This window comes from Sus scrofa, chromosome 6 (genome assembly GCF_054392235.1).
Source record: "Sus scrofa isolate SSC_HxYL_T2T_F1_AM1 chromosome 6, Sscrofa_HxYL_maternal_Yorkshire_Landrace_v2.0, whole genome shotgun sequence".
Lineage (NCBI taxonomy): Eukaryota > Metazoa > Chordata > Mammalia > Artiodactyla > Suidae > Sus > Sus scrofa.
In genome coordinates, this window is record NC_139388.1 from 82620551 (window position 1) to 82632062 (window position 11512).

The 11512-nt window shown below is 50.4% G+C and overlaps 1 protein-coding gene across 7 annotated transcripts in view; it reads right to left on the reverse strand.

Moving 5' to 3' along the window:
• The window catches only part of TMCO4 (transmembrane and coiled-coil domains 4), an 85634-nt gene extending 75089 nt beyond the window's left edge, over nt 1-10545 (reverse strand). For 2 of the 7 annotated variants that reach the window (XM_084963126.1, XM_084963122.1), the window contains exons 1-3: nt 10503-10545; nt 4567-4671; nt 2657-2805 (exon numbers count right to left, since the gene is read on the reverse strand). The gene's annotated coding sequence lies outside the window, so the exon portion shown is untranslated. Of the gene's footprint in view, nt 1-2656; nt 2806-4566; nt 4677-10502 lie in introns of all 7 variants that reach the window. The other 5 variants (XM_084963127.1, XM_084963123.1, XM_084963125.1 and 2 more) reach the window with 3 other exon arrangements.
• Between the last annotated feature and the right edge of the window lie 967 nt (nt 10546-11512).

Below are 11512 nucleotides of genomic sequence, written 5' to 3' on the forward strand. Positions count from 1 at the left end.
AAGCTGGAGATCTGTTTGTAGTAGATTCCCCTGGCTCAGAGGATCAGTGTAGACCTGGGAAGTGGACAAAAGGGACAGCAACAAGCCACAAACTGAGGACATCATTGCGGGCAGCCCCTAGCCTTGATGTCAGCAGCCTTTGCAAGCTTCACTATCTCTAATCAGCTCCGTGCCATTTGGCAGCTGGGGTAATTGCTCCTATTACCCAGAAAAGCCCAAGATGGTATTTCATTGGGCTGGTATCTAGAGAGACCCCTGGCAGTTCTCAGGTCAAGAGTAAACAGCCTCCTAATCAGAGAAGCACAAGCTGGCCTGTCTCTAACCACAGGGGAGGGGGGTGGGTGTGCTGAGTGCATAAAGAGCTCAGCTCAGGCCAAAGTCATTCACTCATTCATTCAACAAAATATATATATATATATATATATATTTTTTTTTTTTTTTTTTGCTTTTTAGGGCTGCACTCGCAGCATATGGAAGTTCCCAGGCTAGGGGTAAAATTGGAGCTGCAACGGCTGGCCTACACCACAGCCACAGCAACATGGGATCTGAGACTCGTCCGGGACCTACATCACAGCTCATGGCAACACCGGATCCTTAACCCAGAGAGCAAGGCTAGGGATTGAACCTTCGTCCTCATGGATCCTAGTCGGGTTTGTTAACCACTAAGCCACGATGGGAACTCCCAACAAAATATACTCTTGATGCCCTATAATTCATTCTCTACACAGTAGCCCAAGTGGCCTTGTTGTCATATACAGCAATCATGTCACTCACCTACTTAGAGGCCTCTGAAGGCCTCCCACGGCCCCAGGAGGAATACCAATCCCTTTATGATCGTCTACAGAGTCCTGATCTGGCTCCTGCCTGCCTCTAAACTGCAGCTCATACCACCCCCCCCCGCCCCCGCTGGACTTGTCATTGCACTATAATCATGCTGGCTGCATTTCTGCCTTTCAAATAAACAAGATGATCTTCCTTCTGGGCCTTTGCACCTACTCTTCCCCTGGCTTGGGACACTCTTCTCCTGAGCTTCACATCGTACTAGCCTCAGCCTCAGAGTCACCTCTTCGGAAAGGCCTTCCCTGATCCTCCAGGCCAAGCTATACTGCATCTTTATCCCAGCGCCCTGTTCCATAATACTTACTCCTGTCTTAAAAAATATAGTTTAAAGTTACTTGTTCACTTGTGTAAACAAGTAGAATGTGAGCTTCCCGAGGCAGGCTTCTGGTTGTTTTGTCACTGCTGTAGCCTAGCTTTCTGAGTAGGCCCTGGAGCGTCGCAGGCATTCCATAACTACTGGCTGGATGAATGAAGAGGGTAGATGATGTGCGATGTCCTGTTTTGGGCCTTGGGGCAGATCTGGGGACAATACCGACAAATGCCCTGCTCTCAAGGGGCTTACATTCTGGTGGGAGACAGGCAAGAACACACAATTACATCGTGATGATAATAATTTAAGTAACTTGGCCAAGATCACAGCGCTATTAAGTGGCAGAACTTAGGCAGTCAGGATGTAGGAGCCATGCTCTTAACGGGCCACTAAATAAATAAATACACATTGGGCTGGGAAGTGATCGATGGGGAAGGACAATCAGGGTGAAGAGGATATGAGGTGATCACGTAGGAGACGGGAGACAGCGGTATGCAGGTGAAAGGTCCATTCCAGCAGAGGCCTGCAGGAAGCAAGGGGACAGGAGGATGGGAGAGGGTATTCCAAGGCTGTGGCAGAGACAGACACGTAAACAGACAAAGACAAGCCAGCAGGATGAATGCTGTGACGGAGGAGATGTAGATAGGGGGATACAAAGAGGGGAGCCTGGAACCCAGAATTGGCTTCCTGGAAGAGACATTGGACCAAGGTGGGGGATTGGGAAGAGAATGTTCTCAGTAGAGGGGATGGCATGTGTCAAGTCCCAGAGAGGGAAGGGAGCAGATGCTTCTGAAGAACCAAAGGGATGCTCCGTGCAGCCAGGGCTTGGGAAATGGGTGGGTGCGGAGGGTGGGAGAGAAGAAATGAGGCTAAAGGGGAAGCTTCCAGGGGCTACACCCTGTAGGACCAAGTCCTTGAAGCTAAGGAGCCAGACTTAACCAGGAAGGCAATGGCCATGCAGGGAGCTCAATGAGGGTACCCTGGACCTCTCGGTATGATTTCAGCAACTGCCTGTGAAGCTATAATTATTGTAATTAATTAAGTAATTTTTTGGCCATGGCTGTGGCATGCAGACGTTCCCAGGCCAGAAGACCCACGCCACGGCAGTGACAATGTCAGATCCTTAGCCACTAGGCCACCAGGGAACTCGGAATCTATAATTATTTTTAAATAAAAAGTTAAAAAGAAAAAAGCAGTGGGATGTCTCTACAGAATTTGAAAACCTTAAGTTCTAAGTAAACTCAAAGTAACTATTTGCCTTCACCCCAAACTAAGCAGTTCATTAATTTAATAAACATGTACCAGATTTGTACAATAACTATGTACCTGGTGCTGTCTCACGGGCTGGAGGCAGCAGTGACTAAGACAGATAGACCACCACCTGCCACCAGGAGATATATTCTATCGGGGGAGACAGACAATCCATAAACTCACAATGTTTAAATGAAGACCATTTACTATAATGACGAGGGTGCTGAAGAGAAAGAAATCATAAATAATACTTACCCAGATTTCAAGAAACAACCATGGACCTCCCCTCTAAGTCTGAAAACAGGCTGTTCAGCTTCTTGAAGGTTCTTCAGAAAATTACGCAAATTGCCCTGGAGGAGCAAACCAGAAAAACCAACCCCGTGGGTCCATAGGGGTCTGGAGGCCTGTTGGGGAGAAGGATGGGTCAGCCTGGGGCATCAGAGGCATCAAGCTCCTACTTCCACTCTTCTGGGCCTTTGCCCCGGCAGGTTTGCAAGAAGCTACCACTCACTGGGTGCAGCTCTGGTGCTTTGCATGGTTTGACCAAAGCTCTCGTACCCTGAGCTGTGGGTGCTGCAACCGCTCCTCGGTTAACCTGGCAGTAAAGGGCAGGCACCCGACTGCCTCCCTATCTGTATGCTGGGGCCCAGCCCCTTACCTGCCACAGAGGGAGTGCTTGTGACATGAACAAATGGATGAACTAGTTTTCAGGCTTAAGTAAGCACTAGATTTTCCTGGTTATTCTCTCCCGAAAGGCACTCCTATGCTTACACTCTCATCAAGCATCAGATGGGGAAGCAAGATGGAACAAGGGCCAAGTGTCTGGAATTACCCAGGGAATCCCAAACTTCAAATAATCTGAGCTCCATTTTAAAGCGTCATTTTCCATGTTCAAGGAACTAGAATAGCTCCTGCTTCTTCAAGCTTCTGTGCCATTTTAATGTTAGCAGTGATAACGCCCTCCCCCGGGTGTTATCTACTGACGAGGCCTGAGAATGTGCTCTGACTACAAACCAGGTGACTCAAGCCACGAGTCCAACCATGTTAAAAAGATGCAGAGAAGGAAAATGTCTGGAAGAATAGCCTCAACAATGACCTCTGAAAGGGGAGACAGGAGGGACTTTTCTGGATTTCCCCAATTTTATGCTACAGGTATGTATTGCTTTTGTTTTTTGTTTTTTGCTTTTGTTTTTTGTCTTTTTGCCATTTCTTGGGCCGCTCCCTCGGCATATGGAGGTTCCCAGGCTAGGGGTCGAATCAGAGGTTCCCAGGCTAGGGGTCGAATTGGAGCTGTAGCCACCGGCCTACGCCAGAGCCACAGCAACGTGGGATCCAAGCCATGTCTGTGACCTACACCACAGCTCACGGCAACGCCGGATCCTTAACCCACTGAGCAAGGCCAGGGATTGAACCCGCAACCTCATGGTTCCTAGTCGTTAACCACTGAGCCACGATGGGAACCCCTGCATTGCTTTTGAACATAAATGACACAATGGGATTTCTTCTTGGGGACATGAAAGTTCCAAGGTCAGCACCAAGGAGAAAATTAAATGTCATCCTTGAAAATCTTTTCACTCCTCCTTAAAACTCCATGACCTGGGTCTTTAGAAGGTCACGGGTAATAATGAGCTTCTTTTGTTTTGCTTACACACCAGCCTGCTGTGGCTTTTTTTTTTTTTTTTTTTTTTTTTTTTTTTTTTTAACTTGGAGTAGTCAGTAAAGGCCAGGGTCAAATTTGGGGTGTGTGTGTGTGTGTGTTGGTCGGGGGCGGGGGGAGTGAGACGTTGGTAGTGGTGAATGATGCTCTTTTTCTCACTCTCTTCCTCTTCTTCTCAGTTAACTGGCCACTGCTGAACATTTCAATGCGTCTGCAGTACAGTGAAAGAGACATTACTAGAGAGATAGCTGCAGTGTCAAAGGCAGGCGGAGGACTAATTATTCTGGGACCGAGAAGGAAAAGCATCTGGCTGAAGAACTCTTTTATCACAAATAGAGCTACAGCACTGTTCTTGAGCCAGAAACTCTGAAGATCGTGGCCCAAAGTTAACACCCACAGGATAAGACAATCCTGACATGGTCCTAGAAAGGGGGATTCTAGGCCGGCCCAGCTTACTCCCCTCCCTCCACTCTCAGCATTTTAGGAGACAAACCCATTCATTCTGTACCTCTATCTGGAAGTTAAACTGGAGGCCAGTGGTAAATGCAGCATCTCAGGAGGTCTCCATGGCAGCAGTTCCAACACAGAAGAACCCACAGGGTTTTGAACAATCCTACTCTAGACCAGAAGGAAAAAAGGGATGTTGGCACAGAGGGCAAGTTCCCATCCCAACCTCACTTCAGCAGCCTGGAGGATGGGCGGGGTGGTGGGGCAGGTGACAGTGTGCTATCAGGTGGATACCCAGGCCGAGTGACATTTTGCCCACATTTGCCATTGCACTTTTCTTCTCCCACTCGCATCCCAGTGCACGCTGCCCTCACCCCTCCCGCTTCCTCCTGCCTTTGCCCCTAGCAATCTATCCGCCGCACAGCATCTAAGGGTCCACTTCCACCTACAGTCAGATCATGTCCCTTCCCTGCTCCAAACCTTCAGCCACTCCCTTCTCACTCACAGTCACTGTCCTTACAATGGTGACTGGGCCATGTGCAACCCGCCCTCCTCTTTCTCTTCTCCCCTTCATTCATTCTGCTCCAGACACATCATCCTCCTTGCTGCTCCTGGACCCCACCAGGCACGCTCCCACCTCAAGGCCTTTGCATTGGCTGTTCCCTCTGCTGGGAATGCTGTTCCCTCAGATAACCATACGGCCAACTCCCTTACCTCCTTCTGGTCTTTACTCAAATTTTACAGCTCAGGGAAGCCAGGCTGCCTCCAGCCTCTCATCATGAACCCTCTTATTTTATTTTATTTTATTTTATTTTATTTTATTTTATTTTTGGCCATGTCTGTGACACTTGGAAATTCCTGAGCCAGGTATCAAAAATCTGAGCCACGACAGTGACAATGCCAAGTCCTTAACCACTATGCCACCAGGGAACTCCCTGATCCCTTTTAACTGGCTTTCTGCTTGGTCCACAGCACGCATCACTGGTTGACATACTATATCTTTTACTTGTTTGTGTTTATTGCTTATTGTCTATCTTCCTCTCCCCACATGTAAGCATAGGAGGCACTTACAAACACTTGGTGAATGAATGGTGGTTTCCACTAGGGATAATTAAAAAATAATTCAAGAGGGTTTCCATTGTGTCTCAGCAGTAATGAACCCAACTAGTATCCAAGAGGATGTGGGTTTGATCCCTGGCCTTGCTTAGTGGGTTAAGGATCTGGCATTGCCATGAGCTGTGGTGTAGGTCACAGATGCAGCTAGGATTCTATGTTACTATGGCTGTGGTGTAGGCCAGCAGCTGCAGGTCTGATTCAACCCCTAGCCTGGAAACTTCCATATACTGCATGTGTGGCCTTAAAAAAACACACACACACAAAAAATCAAGAGGCAAATCTGTCTGAGAAAGAAAGGGGGAGAAATAGCAACGTCATTGATGGTTCATTTGACACCCACCAGCTGTAAACTGCTCCACAGGGCCCCAGGGACCTCCCTCACTCTCCTGGACCAGAGGAGACACTATGGGGAGCCACCAATGCCATACCTCCAAATTTCCACCATAAATGCCACTTCTGACTACATATCCATAAGAATCAAAAGCAGGGTTTCAAAAAGATATTTGTATGCCCAAGTTCATAGCAGCATTATTCAAAATAGCTAAAATGTGAAGGCAACCCCAGTGTCCATCCATGGATGAATGGACAAATGAAATGTGTTATGTATACAATGGAATATTATTCAGCCTTTAAAAAGGAAGAGGATTCTGACCCATGACAACATGAATGAAACTTCAGGACATTAGGCTAAGTGAAATCAATCAGTCACAGAAGACTCTACTTCTATGAGGTACTTAAGAGTTGTCAACATCATAGAGACAGAAAGTTGAGTCGGGGTTGCCAGGGGCTGGGGGTTGGGGGGAATGGGGAGTCATTATGTAGTAGGCACCGAGTTTCAGATTTGCAAGTTAAAATGGTTCAGAGATGGCCTGCAAAACAGTGTGATTATATCTAACACTAGTGAACTGCACACTTAAAAGTGGTTAAGACGATAAATTTTGGAGTTCCCATCATGGTGCAGGGGAAACAAATCCAACTAGGAACCATGAGGTTGCAGGTTCCATCCCTGGCCTCGCTCAATGGGTTAAGGATCTGGCGTTGCCATGAGCTGTGGCGTAGGTCGCAGATGCAGCTCAGATCCTGTGTTGCTGTGGCTGTGGTGTAGGCCAGCAGCTACAGCTCCAATGGGACCCCTAGCCTGGGAACTTCCACATGCTGGAGGTGTGGCCCCAAAAAGACAAAAAGACAAAAAAAAAAAAATTTCCTGAAACTCATCAGGGAGTTTGGGTTTTTTTGAGCATTGGCTGTCCTGGACTCCCTGTCTGGAGCCTCACAATGAGTGCTGTGCTTTCCTTTACCACAAGCCAGTGTCAGGAGATTGGCTTGGATGTAGATTGTCAGTAGATTCGGCTTGGATCCCGCATTGCTGTGGCTGTGGGATGGGCCTGCAGCTGAAGCTCAGATTTTGACCCCTAGCCCGGGACCTTCCATGTGCTGAAAGTGCGGCTATAAAAATAAAAATTAATTAAAAAAACACAGAAGCCACTTCTTAGTTGTAGGGGGAGGTGTTCATTCATTCTCTCACATACTCTGCCTGGCAGAGTTCTAGGAGACAGCAGAGAACATGAGAAAAGCCACTGCCATCAGGGAGCTTTCTCTACTGAGAGAGACAGACCATAAACAAACAAATCTGTAATCCATTGTCACGTGGTGGCAAATGGACCCAAGTTTGGTTCTGGAACGACCCCAGCCCCAATTACCTCTGGGATGGGTCCAACCTGCCTCTAACCTTACTTCCTCCACTTCCCGTCTTCCAGCCAGCCTTCCCCCAAACTAACCATCGGCTGCCTCTAGCCCACGCTGGCTTTCCCGCCTTGGGCCTCAGCTCATGCTGGTTTTTTCTCGGGGTAGGTCCTCATATCCAAGAGGTGCCCCTCCTCAAAAGCACAGTTTAAAAAACAAAAATCTGTAAAGCTCTCCTGGGGGCTTTCTCTCCTGATCCCATTTCAGCCTCACACCAACCTTTCGAAGAAGAGACTGACACTGTCCCCATCTCACAGATGAGAAAACTGAGGTTCACGGAGGTGAGGGCCATACAGCTGGCAAATGGCAGGATCAGAACAGACCTGCGTAGGCACATGTGACTTCAAACCCAAGTTCTAATCCACTTTACTAAAGGGCCTCAGGGGCTGCCATGAGGCTTCCTGGCTTTGTCCAGCCTGGCACCTCTGAAGCCCCCACTTTCTCTGGGATGCCTCATCTCCTCTCAGGTATAAGGGCTGGTTGCTTATGTGCCCATCTCCCCGACTAGGAAGGTCAGGGTGGGAGTGGCTGATGCTCCAGTGATCTGTGCTTCCCCCACCTCCCCAGCAGAACTGTCTTATTCATTCAGGTCCAAGATAGCAGGTGCCATCACCGCCTCCTTCCACCAGACCCTGCGTGACTTTTCTTTCTTTTTTCTTTTTTTTTTTTTTTTTTTTTTAGGGCCGTGCTTGCTGCATATGGAAGTTCCCAGGCTAGGGGTCCAATTGGAGCTACAGCTGCCAGCCTATACCACAACCAGAGCAACAAAGGATCAGAGCTGTTGTCTGTGACCTACACCACAGCTCAGAGCAACACCGGATCCTTAACCCACTGAACAAGGCCAGGGATTGAACCCCCATCCTCATGGATACTAGTTGGGTTTGTTACCACTGAGCCATGATGGGCACTTCCCTGCATGACTTTTCTTGATCGAATTTGTCACCACGTGATAATGGATTACAGATTTGTTTGTGGTCTGTCTCCCTCAATAGAGAAAGCTCCATGATGGCAGTGGCTTTTCTCTTGTTCTCTGCTGTCTCCTAGAACAGTGCCTGGCAGAGTAGGTGAGAGAATGAATGAACACCTCCCCCCACAACTAAGAAGTGGCTTCCACATTTTTTTAATTAATTAATTTTTATTTTTATAGCTGCACTTTCAGCACATGGAAGTTCCCGGGCCCACCCCCAGCCACAGCAACGTGGGATCCAAACTGCATCTGCAACCTACACTGCAGCTTGCAGTAACGCTGGATCCTCAACCCACTGAGCAAGGCCAGATACTGAACCCCCATGCTCATGGGTACTAGTCAGGTTCTTAACCTGCTGAGCCACAATGGGAACCCCTCACAGTTTTTTTCAATGAAAGACAACACAGTTTTACATAAAGCAAGATCTGTCTGATGCAGTACATGCACGTGATGGCAGGTGTTGCAAAAGCTGAAATGCTGACTGTGATGCCAGCACTCTTCAGGCTCCTTGCCCCGAACTCAGCCACCCTCCCTCTGCCTCTTACATTTCCTCTTTTTTTGGCCACACCTGCAGCATGTGAAAGTTCCCGGGGCCAGGGATCAAACCCATGGCACGACAGCGACCCAGGCTGCTGCAGTGACAATGCTGGATCGTTAACCTGCTGTGCCACAAGAGAAGTCCCTTGCACATTTTCTTACTGAGAGCCGTCACAGGCTTTCAACAGGCTTACTAGAGCCTCTAAATAAATACGCTCTGAATAAATACTGCACCCTTGCTTATGCTGGATTTGGCAAGGCCTCTGACTTGGGCCGCACGCTGGATCCTGCTTTACCATTCACAAAGCATGGTGGCATCATCAATGCCATGAAGTATTACAACCCCCATTGTATGATAAGAAAACAGGCCTGGAGAGGCAGAATGACATGTCCAAGATCACACAGCTAGGTTTCCAGGCTCTGAGATCAGTTTAGGGCTTTCTTTGGTCTACTCTCTACCCACCTAGCCCAGGAGTGAAGGTGGGGGAAGCTCAGGCTGACAGAACATCTCAAACAAGGCCCATGAGGGCCCAAGGCTCAGAGGGATTGAGGCTGCGAGGTTTACTCTCTCTGCCCTCTGCTCATGCTCCGCCAGTTGGGAAGATTTCAATGGTCTCCCTCTTGGCCCAGCCCTCCCCACTCCCTCTCAGACAGAAGGGCAGTGTTTCATTCCACTCTCTGCAATGTACCTCCTCCACCCCCTCACCCTCCCAGGGCAGCGCTGGTCTTGTTGACTGCTGTACCCTCAGAGCCTAAACAGTGTACATACTGACATGCAGTAGGCATTCAATAAATATTTATAGAATGAATGAATGGATGGATGCCCCCAAAGCTTAAAGGGGTTTCACTTTTCTGCCTGAAATGAACACTGAGTTACAGAGAGGAGAAGTACTGACTCCATGTTATGCAGCAGTCTCTGGACCAAGGTCCCACGTGCAGCCCAGCTGTGCTGCTGACTCCCTACGCCACTCTGTGCAGAGAACATGGTGAAGGCCTACTCTGAACCAGGCACTGGGTCAGACTCTGGAGGCCACTCACCCACGGTCTGAGGCTGATCTCCTTCTTAGCTGCGTGGTCTAGGGGAAATACTTTCAGCTCTCTGAACCTCTGCTTACCTGAGTGTAAAATCCACCCCAACAGTTAGTACTTCCTCCTCTGACACCAGGGGTCAGGATGAGGGGGCAGACCCTGTAATCTTGGGGCCTGGGCTTTTCTCCAGAGGTTATCCCCCCAGCTCCCTTGGAATTCTCAGTTTCTGCTATGAGCTCAGGGAGCTGTATGGGCAGGGAGGGGGGTTAAGAGACACTGGAGGGGCTGCGTGGGCCAAGGGGAAGCCCAGGCCTGTGACCTTGGGCAAGTCCCTTCCCTCCCTGGTCCGGAACAGCGTCCTCCCTTCTCGAGGGAGGCAGGAGACGCTGGTCTCAGTTTCCCCATGTGCCGCCCGGCGCGCGGGATTCCTCAGGGCACTTCCGGCTCGCAAGGAAAATAAGCAACCACCGGGCGGCCTCGACTCCGGGACCGTCAGCGCGGAGGGCGGGGTGGGGGCAAAGGGCCAGCGGCCCGGGCGGGGGCTGCCCGCGCGGAGACGGCGCGTTGGCGGCGGGGAGCGGCCCGGGCCGGAGCGGGCCCCTTACCTGGAGGTGGCGGCGGAGGTGAAGGCGAAGGCGAAGGCGGATCGAATGCCCGCCCCGCCCCGCCCCCGGCCCCGCCCCTCGCTCACCCCCTCCCTCCGCCCGGGTGCAGGCCGGTCCCGCCGCCGCGCTGCCCGCCCCACGCGCGCCTGGTCCTTCCGGGCTCCGGACTCCTCTCTTCGAGCTGCGAGTTCCAACCCGCTCACCCCGCCACCACCCCGCCGCAGGGGCGCCGGCCGCAGGAAGTGCCGGGCCAGCCCGGAGCGAAACTCAGTTTACGAGTCTGTTCGCCCTCCCGGAAGGCGCCGGGACGCCAGCACCCTGGCAGGTTCGGCTCTGCGGAAACTGCTCGCCACCGGTCACCCGGCTGCAATTCGTCAAAAGTAAATTATGTGAAAGAACCAGCTTTCCCGCATGTGCAGACAGCACTGTGAAGTTTACAGGGTGTTGAGATATCCATGTTCTCCCTGAGTTTTCTTTCTTTAACGCCGAGGTAGCGCCTTTGCGTTTGACATGCCTGGCGCTGTGCCCCAGCTCTGCGCCCTGGGACTCACTCAAGGTGGCATCTAGGAGTCTTCCCTGACCCCCGGGGAACGTTCAGTCATAGAAAAATACTCCCTGAGCACCTACTATGTGCCAACTACTGTTCTAAATGCCAGGGAATTCCACACCAGGCCTCCAGTTCGGTTCTATTTCAACGGTAGTACTTCTCACTCTGAGGAATTCTTTTCTTTTTTTTTTTTGTCTTTTTGTTGCTATTTCTTGGGCCGCTCCCCGCGGCGGCATGTGGAGGTTCCCAGGCTAGGGGTTGAATCGGAGCTGTAGCCACCGGCCTACACCAGAGCCACAGCAACGCGGGATCCGAGCCGCGTCTGCAACCTACACCACAGCTCACGGCAACGCCGGATCGTTAACCCACTGAGCAAGGCCAGGGATTGAACCCGCAACCTCATGGTTCCTAGTCGGATTCGTTAACCACTGCGCCACGATGGGAACTCCGGAATTATTTTCTT